The sequence below is a fragment of the Bos grunniens genome, chromosome 7 (genome assembly GCF_055505025.1).
Source record: "Bos grunniens cultivar Pamir isolate PY7600 chromosome 7, Bosgru_T2T1.0, whole genome shotgun sequence".
Classification (NCBI taxonomy): Eukaryota; Metazoa; Chordata; class Mammalia; order Artiodactyla; family Bovidae; genus Bos; species Bos grunniens.
Window position 1 is genome coordinate 8829536 of NC_141171.1, and position 16012 is coordinate 8845547.

The following is a 16012-nucleotide window of genomic DNA, read 5'->3' on the forward strand; positions in this document are numbered from 1 at the left end:
TGTTATTCCTTTTTAAAATTGCATTCTTTGACAGGAAGGATTATTTTTTAACAAAAACCTTAAATTTGTGATTTAGTTCTTTTATATATGCATAGATATATTTGTGAGATTGTATAAGAACTGATAAATGTTGTTGGTCAAATCTGCCAACATTCTCTTCCTTGCTTTTCCAAAAGAATTTGGGTATTTGGCCTACAACAATATATGAGTTACAGGTACACAGCATAATGATTTAATACTTGTTTATACTGCTAAATGATCACTACAGTAAATCTCCTTAACATCTGTCACCACATATAGTTACAATTTATTTCTTGTGAGGGCAGCTTTTAGGATATACTGTCTCTTAGCAACTTTCAATTATGCTAAAAAGAGTATTATGAACTATAGTCACCATGCTGCACAGTACATACCACTCATTGCTCTTTATTGCTATTTTTCTTACCGTAATAATTTGTCACTTTAATATTCTAAATGTGTCAACTCTTGCTGTAAGCAAGAAAGGAAAGTGAAAGTTATTTAGCATTCTTAGTGGTGATAGACAACTTATACATATTTACTTCTATTTAGAGTTTCTCATCAGTTATTCCTTATTATTCCTTTCGGCCTTCTGATTAAATCTTTTCCTAAAAATTCCATCTCCTCTGATCATAATTCTTTACCATTTGACTTACATTCTATAGCCATATTTGAATTCCTCTCTCTACACATAAGATAAAATTATAACTTAGATACTGCTCCTTCCTCACTTCATAAATGTTCTTCTGTTATATTGTTTCACTTCCAAATCTTTGGCAATTTGATCTTGAATTAGAGATCCATGTTAATATTGTTAAATTTTTACCCTTTTGTGTCTTTTTATCAGTTAGTTGTAGATTTTCATTCAATTTTATTAGATCCTATTGTTCAGGAAGGGGCTTCCCAGGTGTACTAATGGTAAAGAACCCATCTGCCAATGCAGGAGAATTAAGAGATGCAGGTTCGATCTCTGCTTTGTGAAGATCCCCTAGAGGAGGGCATGGCAACTCATTCCACAGTTCTTGCCTGGAGAATCCTTTGGCCAGATGGAGGCTACTGGTAAACTACACTCCATAGGGTCACATGGAGTCTGACATGACTGAAGTTACTTAGCACATGGCATATCGCTCAGGAAACAATGTACTTAACATAATTGCACTCTTGCCGATATATTTTGTTCCATAAGTTTTTAGTTTTTGAAAAATCTTTTTCTAAAATGTGTTCTTTCTGAATTCCATATATCGTTACCATCTTTCTAAGTTCCATATATATGCGTTAGTATACTGTATTGGTTTAGAAAGATGGTAATGATAACCCTGTGTGGGAGACAGCAAAAGAGACAAAGATGTATAAACAGTCTTTTGGACTCTGTAGGGGAGGGGATGATTTGGGAGAATGGCATTGAAACTTGTTTCATATAAGAAATGAATCATCAGTCCAGGTTCAATGCAGGATACAGGATGCTTGGGGCTGGTGTGCTGGGATGACCCAGAGGGATGGTATGGGGAGGGAAGTGGGAGGGGGGTTCAGGATTGGGAACACGTGTACACCCGTGGAGGATTCATGTTGATGTATGGCAAAACCAATACAATATTGTAAAGTAATTAGCCTCTAATTAAAATAAATAAATTTAATTAAAAAATAAAATGTGTTCTTATGCATACTTATATATACTTTTACACAAATGAATCAATACAATCCTGAATTTATGATAAATGGTCTTTATATTTTAGGGACAAATAGTCATTATGTTTAATGTTTTCTACAATTTGTCCCTCTTTTGTTTCTTTCTCAATAATACCTCAGGGCCTTGCTTCCAATCAACCAGTGTAATGCTGGTTCATTATTTCCATATCTGTATAATACTGCATGGTGTGGCTGTGTGACTCAGACATTTGGTGGTGTATTATATTATTTATAAATAAGTGACTATTATATCACTGCTACAAAAGTACTTTGGAATTCTTAGTTTAATATTATTTTTCTCAAACAAGGATAATTGTGTCCCCCAGGAACCTTTAAGCAATATTTCTAGACATTATTCACTGTCACACTGATGATGGGTAAGTGGTGGGCAAGGATGCTTCTAAACATCTTGCAATTTATAGGACAGACCCCACCCCAGAGAAGAATCTGGCAGAGAATGCCCAATAGTGCAGAGACTGAGGAATCCCGAGTTAAAAGTTATCCGTGTTTCTAATATCAATGGAAAAGTAGTTCCAATGTAGTTTTTCATATATTCGTCTAAAGAGTACTGCTTACTTTTGCACTGGGGTCTTTAGTCCATTTTATTTTTTTATTTTTTATTTTTGTGTGTGTGTGTGTAATAAAGTTTTAGTAAAGTATAAAGGAGATACAGAAAGCTTCTGACATAGGCATCAGAAGGGGGCAGAAAGAGTACCCACTTGCTAGTGTTAACAATGAAGTTATATACTCTCCAATGAATCCAAAGAATGTCTGGAGGTTGTAAAGACCTCATCAGACCTACTCCCATAAATTACATTTTAAGATAACAGAATTAGCCAGAAGGTTTAATCCAAAGACTGTCCTTAGGCAAGATACATTATTGTTATATAACCCTAAGGAATGTGGAGAAAGAAAAAAAGTTTGTCCTTTCTTCCTCCTTGAGAATTCCAGACCCCTCTTTCCTTGGGGACCCCTAGACTCCCTATCAACCTGCCTAGGAACTGACTCTCTCATTCCCCCCTTTTCTTTTAGGAGAATTATGTTGCCTAGGGAAAAGGGGCATCGTTCTCGTTCCATAACTGCTTCCGAGCTGATAAGGGGTGTTGTCCTTAAATTGGTGAGGCAACATATTCTCCTAATCCTCATATTGAGGATATCTGATCCAGGGGCCCCAAATAGTAGTTGGAGGAAGCTACAGCAGTAGCAGGAGTTTGAGCAATCATTTGTAACTTAAAAGCTTTCATGCGGCTAGAAACAAATCCAGTTATACAATTACAGATGCAGAGAGCAAACGGCAAAAACACAACATTCACAGTCATAATTAAAAGTCACATTATGTCCATAGTTAAAGTGCAAAGTGTTGCCCCAGTCCATTTTAGGGTCGGTAGATGTCATCAGATGAAGAAGAGGCATCACATGTGATTGTTGTTGAAGGTATTCACAGACTTGGAGAAAGTCTTTTCCTTGAAGTGGAGATGTCCACCACGGGAAGCCTTCCACTGACAAAGAGGGGAGTGCTCTGCAGACCCAGCAGTTAGACCGATTGTGGAATGCAGCATAGGAGTGAGCCCAGGACAGGAAGACATTGTCTTGAGGATCCAATGGCAGACTCAGGATATTTGGAGTCAGCAGAAGTAGACTCACATAGATTATCAGGCCCATCCGCTGCCCTTTGCTTAACTCTAGAGCTCGGGTCAGAGCCATAAGCTCCGCTAACAGAGCACTGGTTCCCTGACGCAGAGATTTTGCTTCCAAAACCTGTTCAGCAGTCACCACGGTGTAACCTGCTTTACGCTTTCCATCCTGAACAAAAGAATCCTGCCATCTGTAAATATTTCCATGTCAGGATTGTCTAATGGGGTATCCTTTAGATCCTCCCGAGCTGCATAGTTTAAAGTTAGGAATTGAGAACAATTGTGATCAGGTGTTTCATTTTCCTTCTCAGGAAGGAAAGTGGCAGGATTTAGATTTCCACAAACTTTAAGCTTAGTTACTGGTCCTTCTAACAACAATGACTGATACTTAAGAAGCCTACTGTCTGTCATCCAAATATTAACCTTAGAATTTAAGTTTCCACTCACATCATGAGAAGTCAGTACAGTAAGGTTTCGTCCATTAATTATTTTAAAAAGATGTGTCAGATAAGGAACTACTTAATTTCTTTCTAGATAGGTGGCCATTTACTCCAGCTTTTATTCAACAATCCAACATTTTCCAACCAAATTGGATGCAACCATCCCATAGGATAGTGTTCATATCTAAAGGGACCTAATTCTTAATCATTCAACAAATAATAGCAAAACATTTGCTACTTGCCAGAAATTTCTGGATCATTCTATGTTATATTCTCTTGAGCCAAGGTCTTTTCTAAATTAATTCTTAATTCATGTCATAACTTCTTAATTACTCCTATTATATATATCATGTTTCAGTCAGCTTTTGCTGTTCCATTCAGTTTTTTTTAATACAATTGTGTGAAATCACCCTTTTAACTGGTTTCATAATTTAGCCATATTTTGTCATTTCGTAATTTATATTTTTCTTCAGTGTGTTTTTAAATAATTGCAAATATATTCACAGACCTGGGAAAATAAGAATTGAACAAGGCAATTTAAATCTCTGATGATTAGCATCTTGCAATATAGTGACAATGTCACAGTACACTGAAATAAAATACAGTCCTCAGGCTTAAATCATGTAAAGAAATTTATCCAGAATAAGAGAAGGAATTTTCATGGCCTACTCTATAAAGTAAGGTCTGGAAAGGCCTTTGCCTGTTGGTCAAAGACCAGAACTAGACTTGAAGTATGCCCATTGGATTAATTAAAAAATTGAAAACATTAAGACCAACAAACAAATTATGACTCGTAAGAAAAAAAGAGACAAGGCTTGCCTCATTCAGTATCAGACCACACAGAAAAAGCACAGGAAAGACATCTTCTACTGCTTCATGTAACACATATGAAACTTGTCATATTTTGTGTATTTTTATTTTTGAATTGTGAGTTTGCTATCTTTACTTATTCTTCTCTTGGGATATTAAATCTGTACGGTTTTGGTTTTTCACATCATTTAGATATAACTTTCTCTCATTGGAAAAGAGATATGTTTCTTTCTGATTTTTCCTGGGCATCAAGGAGATATAGCTAAAGTTGAAATGTTGCCAAACCAAGGAGGGTTTTCTTTGTCCCATTGTCTCAGGGATGATTGGAGTTTGTTAGATCTTTTCCCTTCATTTTATCTTTCACTCCCATATTTTTTATATTTCTTTAAACACAGGACAGAAAGTGGTTGTAGTTAAAAGGAACCCTAACTTTATTACCCTCTCAGAAGCTTATGAACTAGAATTTCTGGGTACCGTTAAAACATTGTTTAGGAGAAATGTAATCTGATCTGACCAACTTGAGTTGTAACCACCCATGGCCCAAGGAGGTTGGTTCTGGATGAGAAATTCATGCCAGTAATGTAGTTCAGGAGGCTGTGGGGTGTGTGTGCCTGTGCCTTGTGAAGTGAGAGCAGTTCTTAAAGCAGAGGAACTGGACTCATATATTAAGTTGGCATGAGAAGTTCACAGAGGCCAGAACTCAATCAACAAATGAAACTATGAAAGGGATCTAATATAATTCATAGGACATTTTTGCAAGAAAATTAATAAAGTGCAAAGAACCACATGGAAGGAGGAATTCTCTGTGGACTGAGGTGTCAGTTGTAACAGAGAAGCCACTTTGATCCTCAGCATCCCTGACACCATCTCTAGTCACTCCCCCTCCTGCTCATTCCTCTGACTTCCTTGTTTGCATTCAAACATGTGGAACAAGTGTCTTGCTCAGGACCTTTGCAGTGGCTGTTGCCTCTTCCAGCCACACACTTCTCCTGGTGTCGTACTATATCCTTCTGTTTCTTTCTTAACGTTTCTTCAAATAACCTCTTGTTTGTTGGCCTTGCCTGAACACTCAGTGCATAATAAATTTCCCTCCTACTCGCTCCTTTATACCTGTTTTTGTTTTCTTCAAAACATCGTTCACCTTCCGACATAAAATATATTTATTTGAATATTATTTTTCACCATCCTTGGATTGTGGGAAATTTGTTTTTCAGTACCTCTACTTATTCCTTATATGTTCTTGGAGCATGTTGGCCCTCAGTATAAAATATTCTTCAAATATCTGAAAGAATTTCTAATTAAAACTGAAAATACACGTGTTTCCCATCCTGAACCCTGCTCCCACCTCCCTCCCCTTACCATCCCTCTGGGTCATCCCAGTGCACCAGCCCCAAGCACCCTGTATCATGTTGACGTATGGCAAAACCAATACAATATTGTATAGTAAAAAAAAAAAAAATAAAATCAAAACTGAAAATACATGAACTCTTTGGAAGTATGCTGACAATGTGATAAAAATATCTGGTGAGAGATGAAATGGGATACATCCTCAGGGAGGATCTGTCTATATACAATATATTAGCATCAGTTTCTTGCAAGCAAAATAAAAATTATAGTATTTCAGCTATGTGAGTTATGCCAATTTCAGGGAGAATTAGTCATGTTGTTCTTTTTTTTCCCCGAGTCACCTTCACCATATGGAACTAGGGAACAATACACACATTTCAAAATTTCTTCTCATGGGACTTTCAGAGGTACCATAACTGCAGCCCCTCATATTTGGGCTTTTCCTCTCCATGTACCTGATCACTGTGTTTGGAGACCAGCTCATCATCTTGGCTGTCAGCTCAGACTCCCACCTCCACACCCCCATGTACTTCTTCCTCTCCAACCTGTCCTTTGTAGACATCTGCTTCACCTCCACCACTATCCCAAAGATGCTGCAAAATGTTCAGATACAGAGCAAAGTCATAACTTATGAAGGCTGCATTGTCAAGATGCATTTTTACATTCTCTTTTCAGGATTAGATGACTTTATCCTGACTGTGATGGCCTATGATCGCTTCATGGCCATTTGCCACCCCCTGCATTACACAGTCACCCTGAACTCCCAGCTCTGTGGATGGCTGGTTCTGGAGTCCTGGATCATTAGTGTCCTGAACTCCTTATTACACAGCTTAATGATATTGTGATTGTCCTTCTGCTCAGACTTGGAAATTCGCCACTTTTTTGTGTGTGAAATCAAACAGCTAATCCAGCTTGCCTGTTCTGACACCTTCGTCAATAACGTAGTGCTGTATTTTGGATCTGGAATTCTTGGAGTTGTTTCCCTGGCTGATATCCTTTACTCTTACTCTAAGATAGTGTCCTATCTTAGAGTGCAAAGCATTTTCCACCTCTGCATCTCATCTCTCTGTTGTCTCCTTATTTATTGTACATGTTTAGGAGTATGCCTTAGTTCCGTTGGTACCCACAGCTCAGAAGCAAGTGTAATAGCCTCAGTGATGTACACTGTGGTCACACCCATGCTGAATCCCTTCATCTATAGTCTGAGAAATAAAGACATAAAGAAAGCTCTGAAAAGATTCTTTAGGATGGAAACTTTTTAATAGGGCCATTTGATCTTGGACTGAAAAAATGCCCATGATAGCAGAACTCAAAGCCTCATAGGCAGATATTGTGATTCTTTGTTCAGATTGTGATGATAGTAATTGCTTCTTCAATTTATAGCCTGGTATTTCTGTTTCTTTTATTTCAACTTCTCTATACAATTTTAAGGACTTCCCTGGTGTCTCAGATGGTAAAGCATCTGTCTACAATGAGGGAGACCCGGGCTCGATTCCTGGGTTGGGAAGATCCCCTGGAGAAGGAAATGGCAATCCACTCCAGGAATATTGCCTGGAAAATCCCATGGACAGAGGAGCCTGGTAGGCTACAGTCAATGGAGTCACAAAGAGTCAGACACAACTGAGCGACTTCACTTCACTTTATACAATTTTAAAAACATCCTTTATAAACTTTTCTCTGTTATCTAAGTTTTTTTCTTTTGTCATTTTTCTACTTTCTCAAATTGATTCAAACTCTTGTGTGAAATATATATAAATTCCAATTTACCTCATGAGACTTCACCCATTTCTTAAGAATAAATTCTTCTGAAATGATCTACTTTTTACTGAGTAAATTTTATTTTGTTTTACTAAAGAATTATAATGAATTTTGCTACTTCTATGGAAAAAACTGTATACCCAAACCTATTACATAATATCATAGAAGAGAAAAATATGAAACTACATTTTATCACATTTTGGTTCTTCATACCTTGGAACATCACCACTAATTGCTCTTTCTGAAAATGTAGACATTAACAAATAGCGTGTTTCATAGTATGTCATCTGCTTTTATGCCCTCACAGTGTACTGTTCTCCATGTAGCTCAATGTCCACTTTACCTACATGAGTCACTGGCAAAGTGAGCATCAAAATCATACCTCTAATTGGTGTGTGTGTGGGACAAAAATTTCAGTAAAGAGTTTGGCATCATAAGATGTGGAGTCAGAGGGGACCTTAAGTATGATGTAGCAAAAATTCATGTCAGATTATTTCTATGAAAACTGTTTTTCATGGTGTGTGTGATTTCATTGTTTGTGTGTAAAGAGATTTATCACTGGAGCGAAGGATTGTTTGGTGTAATTATATCTTTCTGCTTCTGCTTGAATAAATTCCATTGCTGCTGCCTACAAATATGATTCTTTCCAGTTCTCTAAATGAAATATTTTCCCCATTCTAATTTCTTTCATAATCAGTAAAAGTCAATGGATAATATAAATATCATATTTAAATGATATATGTGATATAAAATATATAAATAAAACACTTTGACACTTTCCTTTCTTCCTAAAAGAGCTATCTCAATCGATTTTAGGTGTGACTCAACTACCTGTGCTTAGCATATTACCCTAAACCATGCAGCATGGTTTAATTCATGTTGTAATTCAGAAATGTTTAATTTTCAGCTAATTCATTAACATGTAATTACATACATTAAACTGCACATTTTTAAAATATACAGTTTTCTAAATTTCAGAAATTAAGGGTATATTACATGGTTCCATTTGTGAATAATTTAAAAAGGTGCACAATAAGTTTTAATTTCTTTGTAATGTTGTCAACAATATAATTGCCCTGAGCCTCAGTTTTCATTTCATAAGGAAATATGAGATGATAAATTCTAGCTTCACTTGGATATTGTGAGGTATGGATGCAATGCATAGAAATATTTGCTGAGTCCACAAACCTTGTTCAAGGTTAGGAGTACATATATGTTTATATGTGCCTTCATCTGTATCCACCAGTCTCTGAAATAAACCCACTCACACATATATGTATTGCACACAGTCTCATTAGTAATCTCACCCATTGTGTTGAAGGAAATCTTGAAAGAAAGTTGTAAGGATAGAAGTAAGAAAAATAAAAAAGAATGCTGGAATTAACACAAACTAGAAAGAATGTAGAAATGTTAACACAAAGATTTAAAGTAGGATATTAATTTCAATAATGAGGTACTTTTCCTATCTTAAATTTCAAAGGCCTCAAAATCAGAGCCACATTTACATTTAGATAAAGAAAAATTTTCTGTATAAACTAATGGGAAAAAGATCTCTAAAGTGACTCTGATTTCCTCCTATATATGGTAGGAGTTCAATACAAAATGCCCTATTTAAGAGAAGCTTATTGTGTGAATATGCCGGAGCCAGCCGGCAAAGTCGATCAGGTCCCGAGAATGTGCACGGCGGGGCTAAGAAAGAAACTAAAGCAAGAGACTACAAAGATGGGGTCGAGAGGTTCAGACACGTCACCACGAAGGGACGCAGTCTGACACAAACTTTATTCAGCATCTTATATTTGTACAGAAAAGCGTGAGAAAGACAAGACAGTTGACATTTTTTCTTGGTTGACCTATACATCTTACAAACAGTCACAAGAAATCTTGAGAGCATGGGAATGGCTCCCTGTTATTATTTCTTACACCAGATAACATTTCTCTGTGTGTGAGAAGTTTGCACAGAACTCCAGGTGCCTGCAGTAAATAAGCGCCTAATCTCTGGGGTGGCGGGACAGAGAGCTATGTTTGCAAGCAAACCCTCAAGGACTGAGGCAGCTCCCAGAGCTGTGTCCTTCGGACAAAGGACCCCGTTCTCATGGGCAGCTCCCCACATGAATCGAAAATCTTTAGCTCAGCTCCTAGAAATGGTAGATGACTGAACAAATATATTTTAGGCTCCTATTGCTCCAATAACAAATTACCACACCAGTGGGTTAAAAAAGTACCTGTCATAAAATTATTTAAGATCAGAGGCCTGAAGTCTCATTGGGTAAAAATTTAGATACTTGCAAGACTGTGATCCTTAAGGATACTCCAGAACAGGTTACATTCAATTTCCTGTTTTACTTCCAGTGGCTACCACCATTCCATAGTTCACGGTCCTTCCTCCATATTCAAATCCAGTTGTATGGCATTTTAACTCTCTCTCTAATTCCAATTCTTCCCCTCTCTTGAATGGTTAGAAAAATCATCATAATTGTATAAGTCTGACCTGGATATCTGTGCTAATATTCTTTTTTTGTGTGATGCTTTCTTTTTTTCCAGTGTTTTATTTATTATTTTTTTTTTAATTTAAATTTCTTTATTTTAATTAGAGGCTAATAACTTTACAATATTGTATTGGTTTTGCCATACATCAACATGAAATGGAATATTACTCGGCCATTAAAAAGAATACATTTGAATCAATTCTAATGAGGTGGTTGAAATTGGAGCCAATTATACAGAGTGAAGTAAGCCAGAAAGAAAAACACCAATACAGTATACTAACGCATATATATGGAATTTAGAAAGATGGTAATGATAACCCTGTATGTGAGACAGCAAAAGAGACACAGATGTATAGAACAGTCTTTTGGACTCTGTGGGAGAGGGAGCAGGGGATAATTTGGGAGAATGGCATTGAAACATGTATGATATCATATAAGAAATGAATTGCCAGTCCAGGTTCGATGCAGGATACAGGAAGCTTGAGGCTGGTGTACTGGGATGTGCTAATACTCTTATATCAAGAAAAATGATCAGCAACCTTATTTCCTCTGCTATTGTAATTAAACTAGTTATGTAAATAAGGCTATTCCAACGTTCTTGAGATTTTTCTGTAGAAATCTTTTGGAGGATCTTATTGTGACTACTGCAAAATATTATCCTAATAGAAATTATTTGATGTCACTTTGGTGGCTCAGAGGTTAAAGCATCTGCCTGCAATGCGGGAGACCTGGGTTTGATCCCTGGGTCGGGAAGATCCCCTGGAGAAGAAAATGGCAACCCACTCCAGTATTCTTTCCTGGAGAAACCCATGGACAGAGAAGCCTGCTGGGCTACAGTCCATGGGGTCGCAAAGAGTTGGACACAACTGAGTGACTTAACTAATACTTTTATTAAAAATCAAACACAAAATTTATCACTACCTAACAGGTGACCAAAAATTTTTTCTTTCAAAATTAAGAAAGATTGGAGGATTCTGGGTGAAGGCCTAAAACTACTTACACCTGAATCTAACACAGACCACTTTCTTGCTACTCAAATTGTCATCCACAGGCCAGGACCTGTACTATCAAATAACACTTAGAATCTTGTTACAAATGCAGGGACCTGGGCCCCTGATCTGGCGTACTGAATAATAATTTACATTTGAAATACAATCCTTGGTAATTTGCAGAAGCAGTGGATTTAGAGAAGTGCTAGTCTAGAATAGGTTTCATCACCTTCTCAGTGTTGATACTTGGGAAGTATGATTACTTGCATTGGATGATGTCCTGTATGTCAGAAGAATTCAGTAGGACCCCTTCAAATATTGCCAAATATCTTTAATTGCAAAATCACTCTTGGTTGAGAATCACTGCTCCAGTGTTTGAAAACTGGGAGCCTCCTGAGAGATTCCAATCAAGACTCCATCTCTTATTTGGTTTAAAATATTGAGCACTTCCCCGGTGGCTTAGACGGTAAAGTGTCTGCCTACAATGCCAGAGACCTGGATTCAATCCCTGGATTGGGAAGATCCCCTGGAGGAGGAAATGGCAACCCACTCCAGTACTCTTGCCTGGAAAAGCCCATGGACAGAGGAGCCTGGTAGGCTACAGTCCATGGGGTCCCAAAGAGCTGGGCATGACTGAACCACTTCACTTTCACTTTTATTGAGCATAACATTAAACCCTTCTGAGTATCATTAACATAATGGGGAATGAAGTGCATAAGGGGACTACATCATAAATGTAGTATGAGGACTACATTTATTTATGACTACATCATAAATAAAAAATTTTTGCAATCACTATAATGTTCTAAGGTAGGTTATGGTATGTTGTTACTCTTGTTCACTCACTAAGTCAAGTGCTTGGTTTTCATATTAATTAGAAAGATCCTGACCACGTTGTTCAATCCCACAGTCATGTCTGGCTCTTTGAGACCCCATGGACTGCAGCAACCCAGGCTTCCCTGTCCTTCACCATCTCCTGGAGCTTGCTCAAATTCATGTCCATTGAGTCAGTGATGCCATCCAACCATCTCATCTTCTGTTGCTCCCTTTTCCTCCTGTCTTCAATCTTTCGTAGCATCAGGGTCTTTTCTAATGAGTCAGACTTCACATCAGATGACCAAAGTAATGAAGCTTCAGCTTCATTATCAGTCAGTCCTTCCAATGAATATTCAGGATTGATTTCCTTTTGGATTGACTGGTTTGATATCCTTGCAGTCCAAGGGACTCTCAAGAGTCTTCTCCAATACCACAGTTCAAAAGCATCTATTCTTCTGCACTCAGCCTTCTTTATGGTCCAACTCTCTACCAGAAAAACCATAGCTTTGACTATGTGGACCTTTGTCAGCAAAGTAATGTCTCTGCTTGTTAATACGCTGTTTATGTTTGTCATAGCCTTTATTCCCTGAAGAAAATAAAGTCTGTCACTGTTTCCATTGTTTCTCCATTTATTTGCCATGAAGTCATGAGACCGAATGCCATGACCTTAGTTTTTTGAATGCTAAGTTGTAGCTAGCTTTTTCTCTGTCCTCTTTCACCTTCATCAAGAGGCTCTTTAGTTCCTCTTCACTTTCTAGCATAAGAATGGTGTCATATGCCTATCTGCAGCTTTTGATATTTTTCTGGCAGTCTTGACTCCAGCTTGTGATTCATCCAGCTCAATATTTTACATGATGTACTCTGAATATAAGTTAAATAAGCAGGGTGACAATATACAGCTTGATGGATTCCTTTCCCAATTTGGAACCAGTCCAGTTCTAACTGTTGCTTCTTGACCTGCATACAGATTTCTCAGGAGTCAGGTAAGGTGGTCTGGAATTCCCATCTCTTGAAGAATTTTCCACAGTTTGTTGTGATCCACACAGTCAAAGGCTTTAGTGTAGTCAATGAAGCAGAAGTAGATCTTTTTTTTCTGGAATTCTCTTGTTTTTTCTATGATGCAATGGATGTTGGCAATTTTATTTCTGGTTCCTCTGCCTTTTCTAAAACCAGCTTGTCCAACTGGAAGTTCTCAGTTCATGTACTGTTGAAGCCTATCTTGGAGGATTTTAAGCATGATCTTGCTTACATGTGGAATTAGTGAAATTGTGCAGTAGTTGAACATTTTTGGCATTGCCCTTCTTTGGGATTGGAATGAAAACTGACCTTTACCAGTCCTGTGGCCACTATGGCCAAATTTCCTGACATACTGAGTGATGCACTTTCACAGCATCATCTTTTAGGATTTGAAAGAGCTCAGCTAGAATTCCATCCCATCCACTAGCTTTGTTCATAGTGATGCTTCCTAAGGCCCACTTGACTTTGCATTCCAGGATGTCTGGCTCTAGGTCAGTGATCAACCATTGTGGTTATCTGGGTCATTAAGATCTTTTTTTGTATAATTTTTCTATGTATTCTTGCCACCCTGTCTTAATATCTTCTGCTTCTGTTAGGTCCATACCATTTCTGTCCTTTATTGAGCCCATCTTTGCACGAAATGTTCCCTCAGTATCTCTACTTTTCTTGAAGAGATCTCTAGTCTTTCCTATTCTATTGTTGTCCTCTATTTCTTTGCATTGATCATTGAGGACGGCTTTCTTATCTCTCCTTGCTGTTCTTTGGAAATCTGCATTCAGATGGATATATCTTTCGTTTTCTCTTTTGCCTTTTGCGTCTCTTCATTTTTCAGCTATTTGTAAGGCCTCTTCAGACAACCATTTTGCCTTCCTACATTTCCTTTTCTTGGGGATGGTTTTGATTACTATCTGGTGAACAATGTTATGAAGCTCCATCCATAGTTCTTCAGGCACTCTGTCTATCAGATCTAATCCCTTGACTCTATTTATCACTTCCACTGTGTAATCTTAAGGGATTTGATTTAGGTTATACCTGAATGGTTTAGTGGTTTTCCCTACATTCTTGTATTTAAATCTGAATTTTACAATAAGGATTGCAAAAATAAATCCTGACCAAGGGATTTATGCAAATACATGCCTACTGCAGCATTACTTGGAACTTATATATCTCAGTATCTTGTCTATCTCTGGACATTCACATAAAAATGTTTTATACGAAAATGGGCACACTAAAGAGCTTTAATTATTGTTAATTATAACACTTGCAATTATTTTATTACCAATGATGCTGTATATATATTTCAATTTTTTAGTCATTTACTTTCTTGATAAAAAGTATTGTCTGAGAGAGTCTTTTGTTTTGTATGCTCTGGTTGAATTGGTTGGATTCCTATGTTTGATCATACTTTTCAACAAAAATTTGATGTTTCATTTATTCACAAAATTTTTTTTCCTTTTTTTAAAATTTGGTACTTTTATTTATTTATTTTATTTTTTTTACTTTACAATATTGTATTTGTTTTGCCATACATCAGCATCTGCCACGGGTGTACACGTGTTCCCCATCCTGAACCCCACTCCCACCTCCCTCCCCATACCATCCCTCTGGGTCATCCCAGTGCACCAGCCCCAAGCCTCCTGCATCCTGCATCGAACCTGGACTTGTGATTCGTTTCCTGTATGACATTATACATGTTTAAATGCCATTCTTCCAAATCATCCCACCCTCTCCCTCTCCCACAGAGTCCAAAAGACTGTTCTATACATCTGTGTCTCCCTTGCTGTCCCACATACAGGGTTGTCATTACCATTTTTCTTTTTTTTTAATTTTATTTTATTTTTAAACTTTACTATATTGTATTGGTTTTGCCAAATATCGAAATGAATCCGCCACGGGTATACATGTGTTCCCCATCCTGAACCCTCCTCCCTCCTCCCTCCCGATACCATCCCTCTGGGTCGTCCCAGTGCACCAGCCCCAAGCATCCAGTATCGTGCATCAAACCTGAACTGGCGACTCGTTCCATACATGATAGTATACATGTTTCAATGCCATTCTCCTAAATCTTCCCAGCCTCTCCCTCTCCCACAAAGTGAATAAGACTGTTCTATACATCAGTGTCTTTTTTGTTGTCTCATATACAGGGTTGTTGTTACCATCTTTCTAAATTCATATATATGCATTATTATACTGTATTGGTGTTTTTCTTTCTGGCTTATTTCACTCTGTATAATAGGCTCCAGTTTCATCCACCTCATTAGAACTGATTCAAATGTATTCTTTTGAATGGCTGAGTAATACTCCATTGTGAATACGTACCACAGCCTTCTTATCCATCCATCTGCTGATGGACATCTAGGTCGCTTCCATGTCCTGGCTATTATAAACAGTGCTGCGATGAACATTGGGGTACACGTGTCTCTTTCCCTTCTGGTTTCCTCAGTGTGTATGCCCAGCAGTGGCATTGCTGGGTCATATGGCAGTTCTATTTCCAGTTTTTAAAGGCATCTCCACTGTTCTCCATAGTGGCTGTACTAGTTTGCATTCCCACCAACAGTGTAAGAGCGTTCCCTTTTCTCCACATCATCTCCAGCATTTATTGCTTGTAGACTTTTGGATCGCAGCCATTCTGATTGGCGTGAAATGGTACCTCATAGTGGTTTTGATTTGCATTTCTCTGATATTGAGTGATGCTGAGCATCTTTTCATATGTTTGTTAGCCATCTGTATGTCTTCTTTGGAGAAATGTCTATTTAGTTCTTTAGCCCATTTTTTTATTGGGTCGTTTATTTTTCTGGAATTGAGCTGCAGGTGTTGCTTGTATATTTTTAAGGTTAGTTGTTTGTCAGTTGCTTCATTTGCTATTATTTTCTCCCATTCTGAAGGCTGTCTTTTCACCTCGCTTATAGTTACCTTTGTTGTGCATAAGCTTTTACTTTTAATTAGATCCCATTAGTTTATTTTTGATTTCAACACATTAAAAAGATCATACACCATGACCAAGTGGGCTT

General features: G+C 37.6%; 1 pseudogene; it reads left to right on the forward strand.

The window, feature by feature from the left end:
- The first annotated feature begins 6384 nt into the window (after positions 1-6384).
- LOC147368272 (olfactory receptor 7A10-like) lies at positions 6385-7197 on the forward strand (annotated as a pseudogene).
- The last annotated feature ends 8815 nt before the right edge of the window (positions 7198-16012 follow it).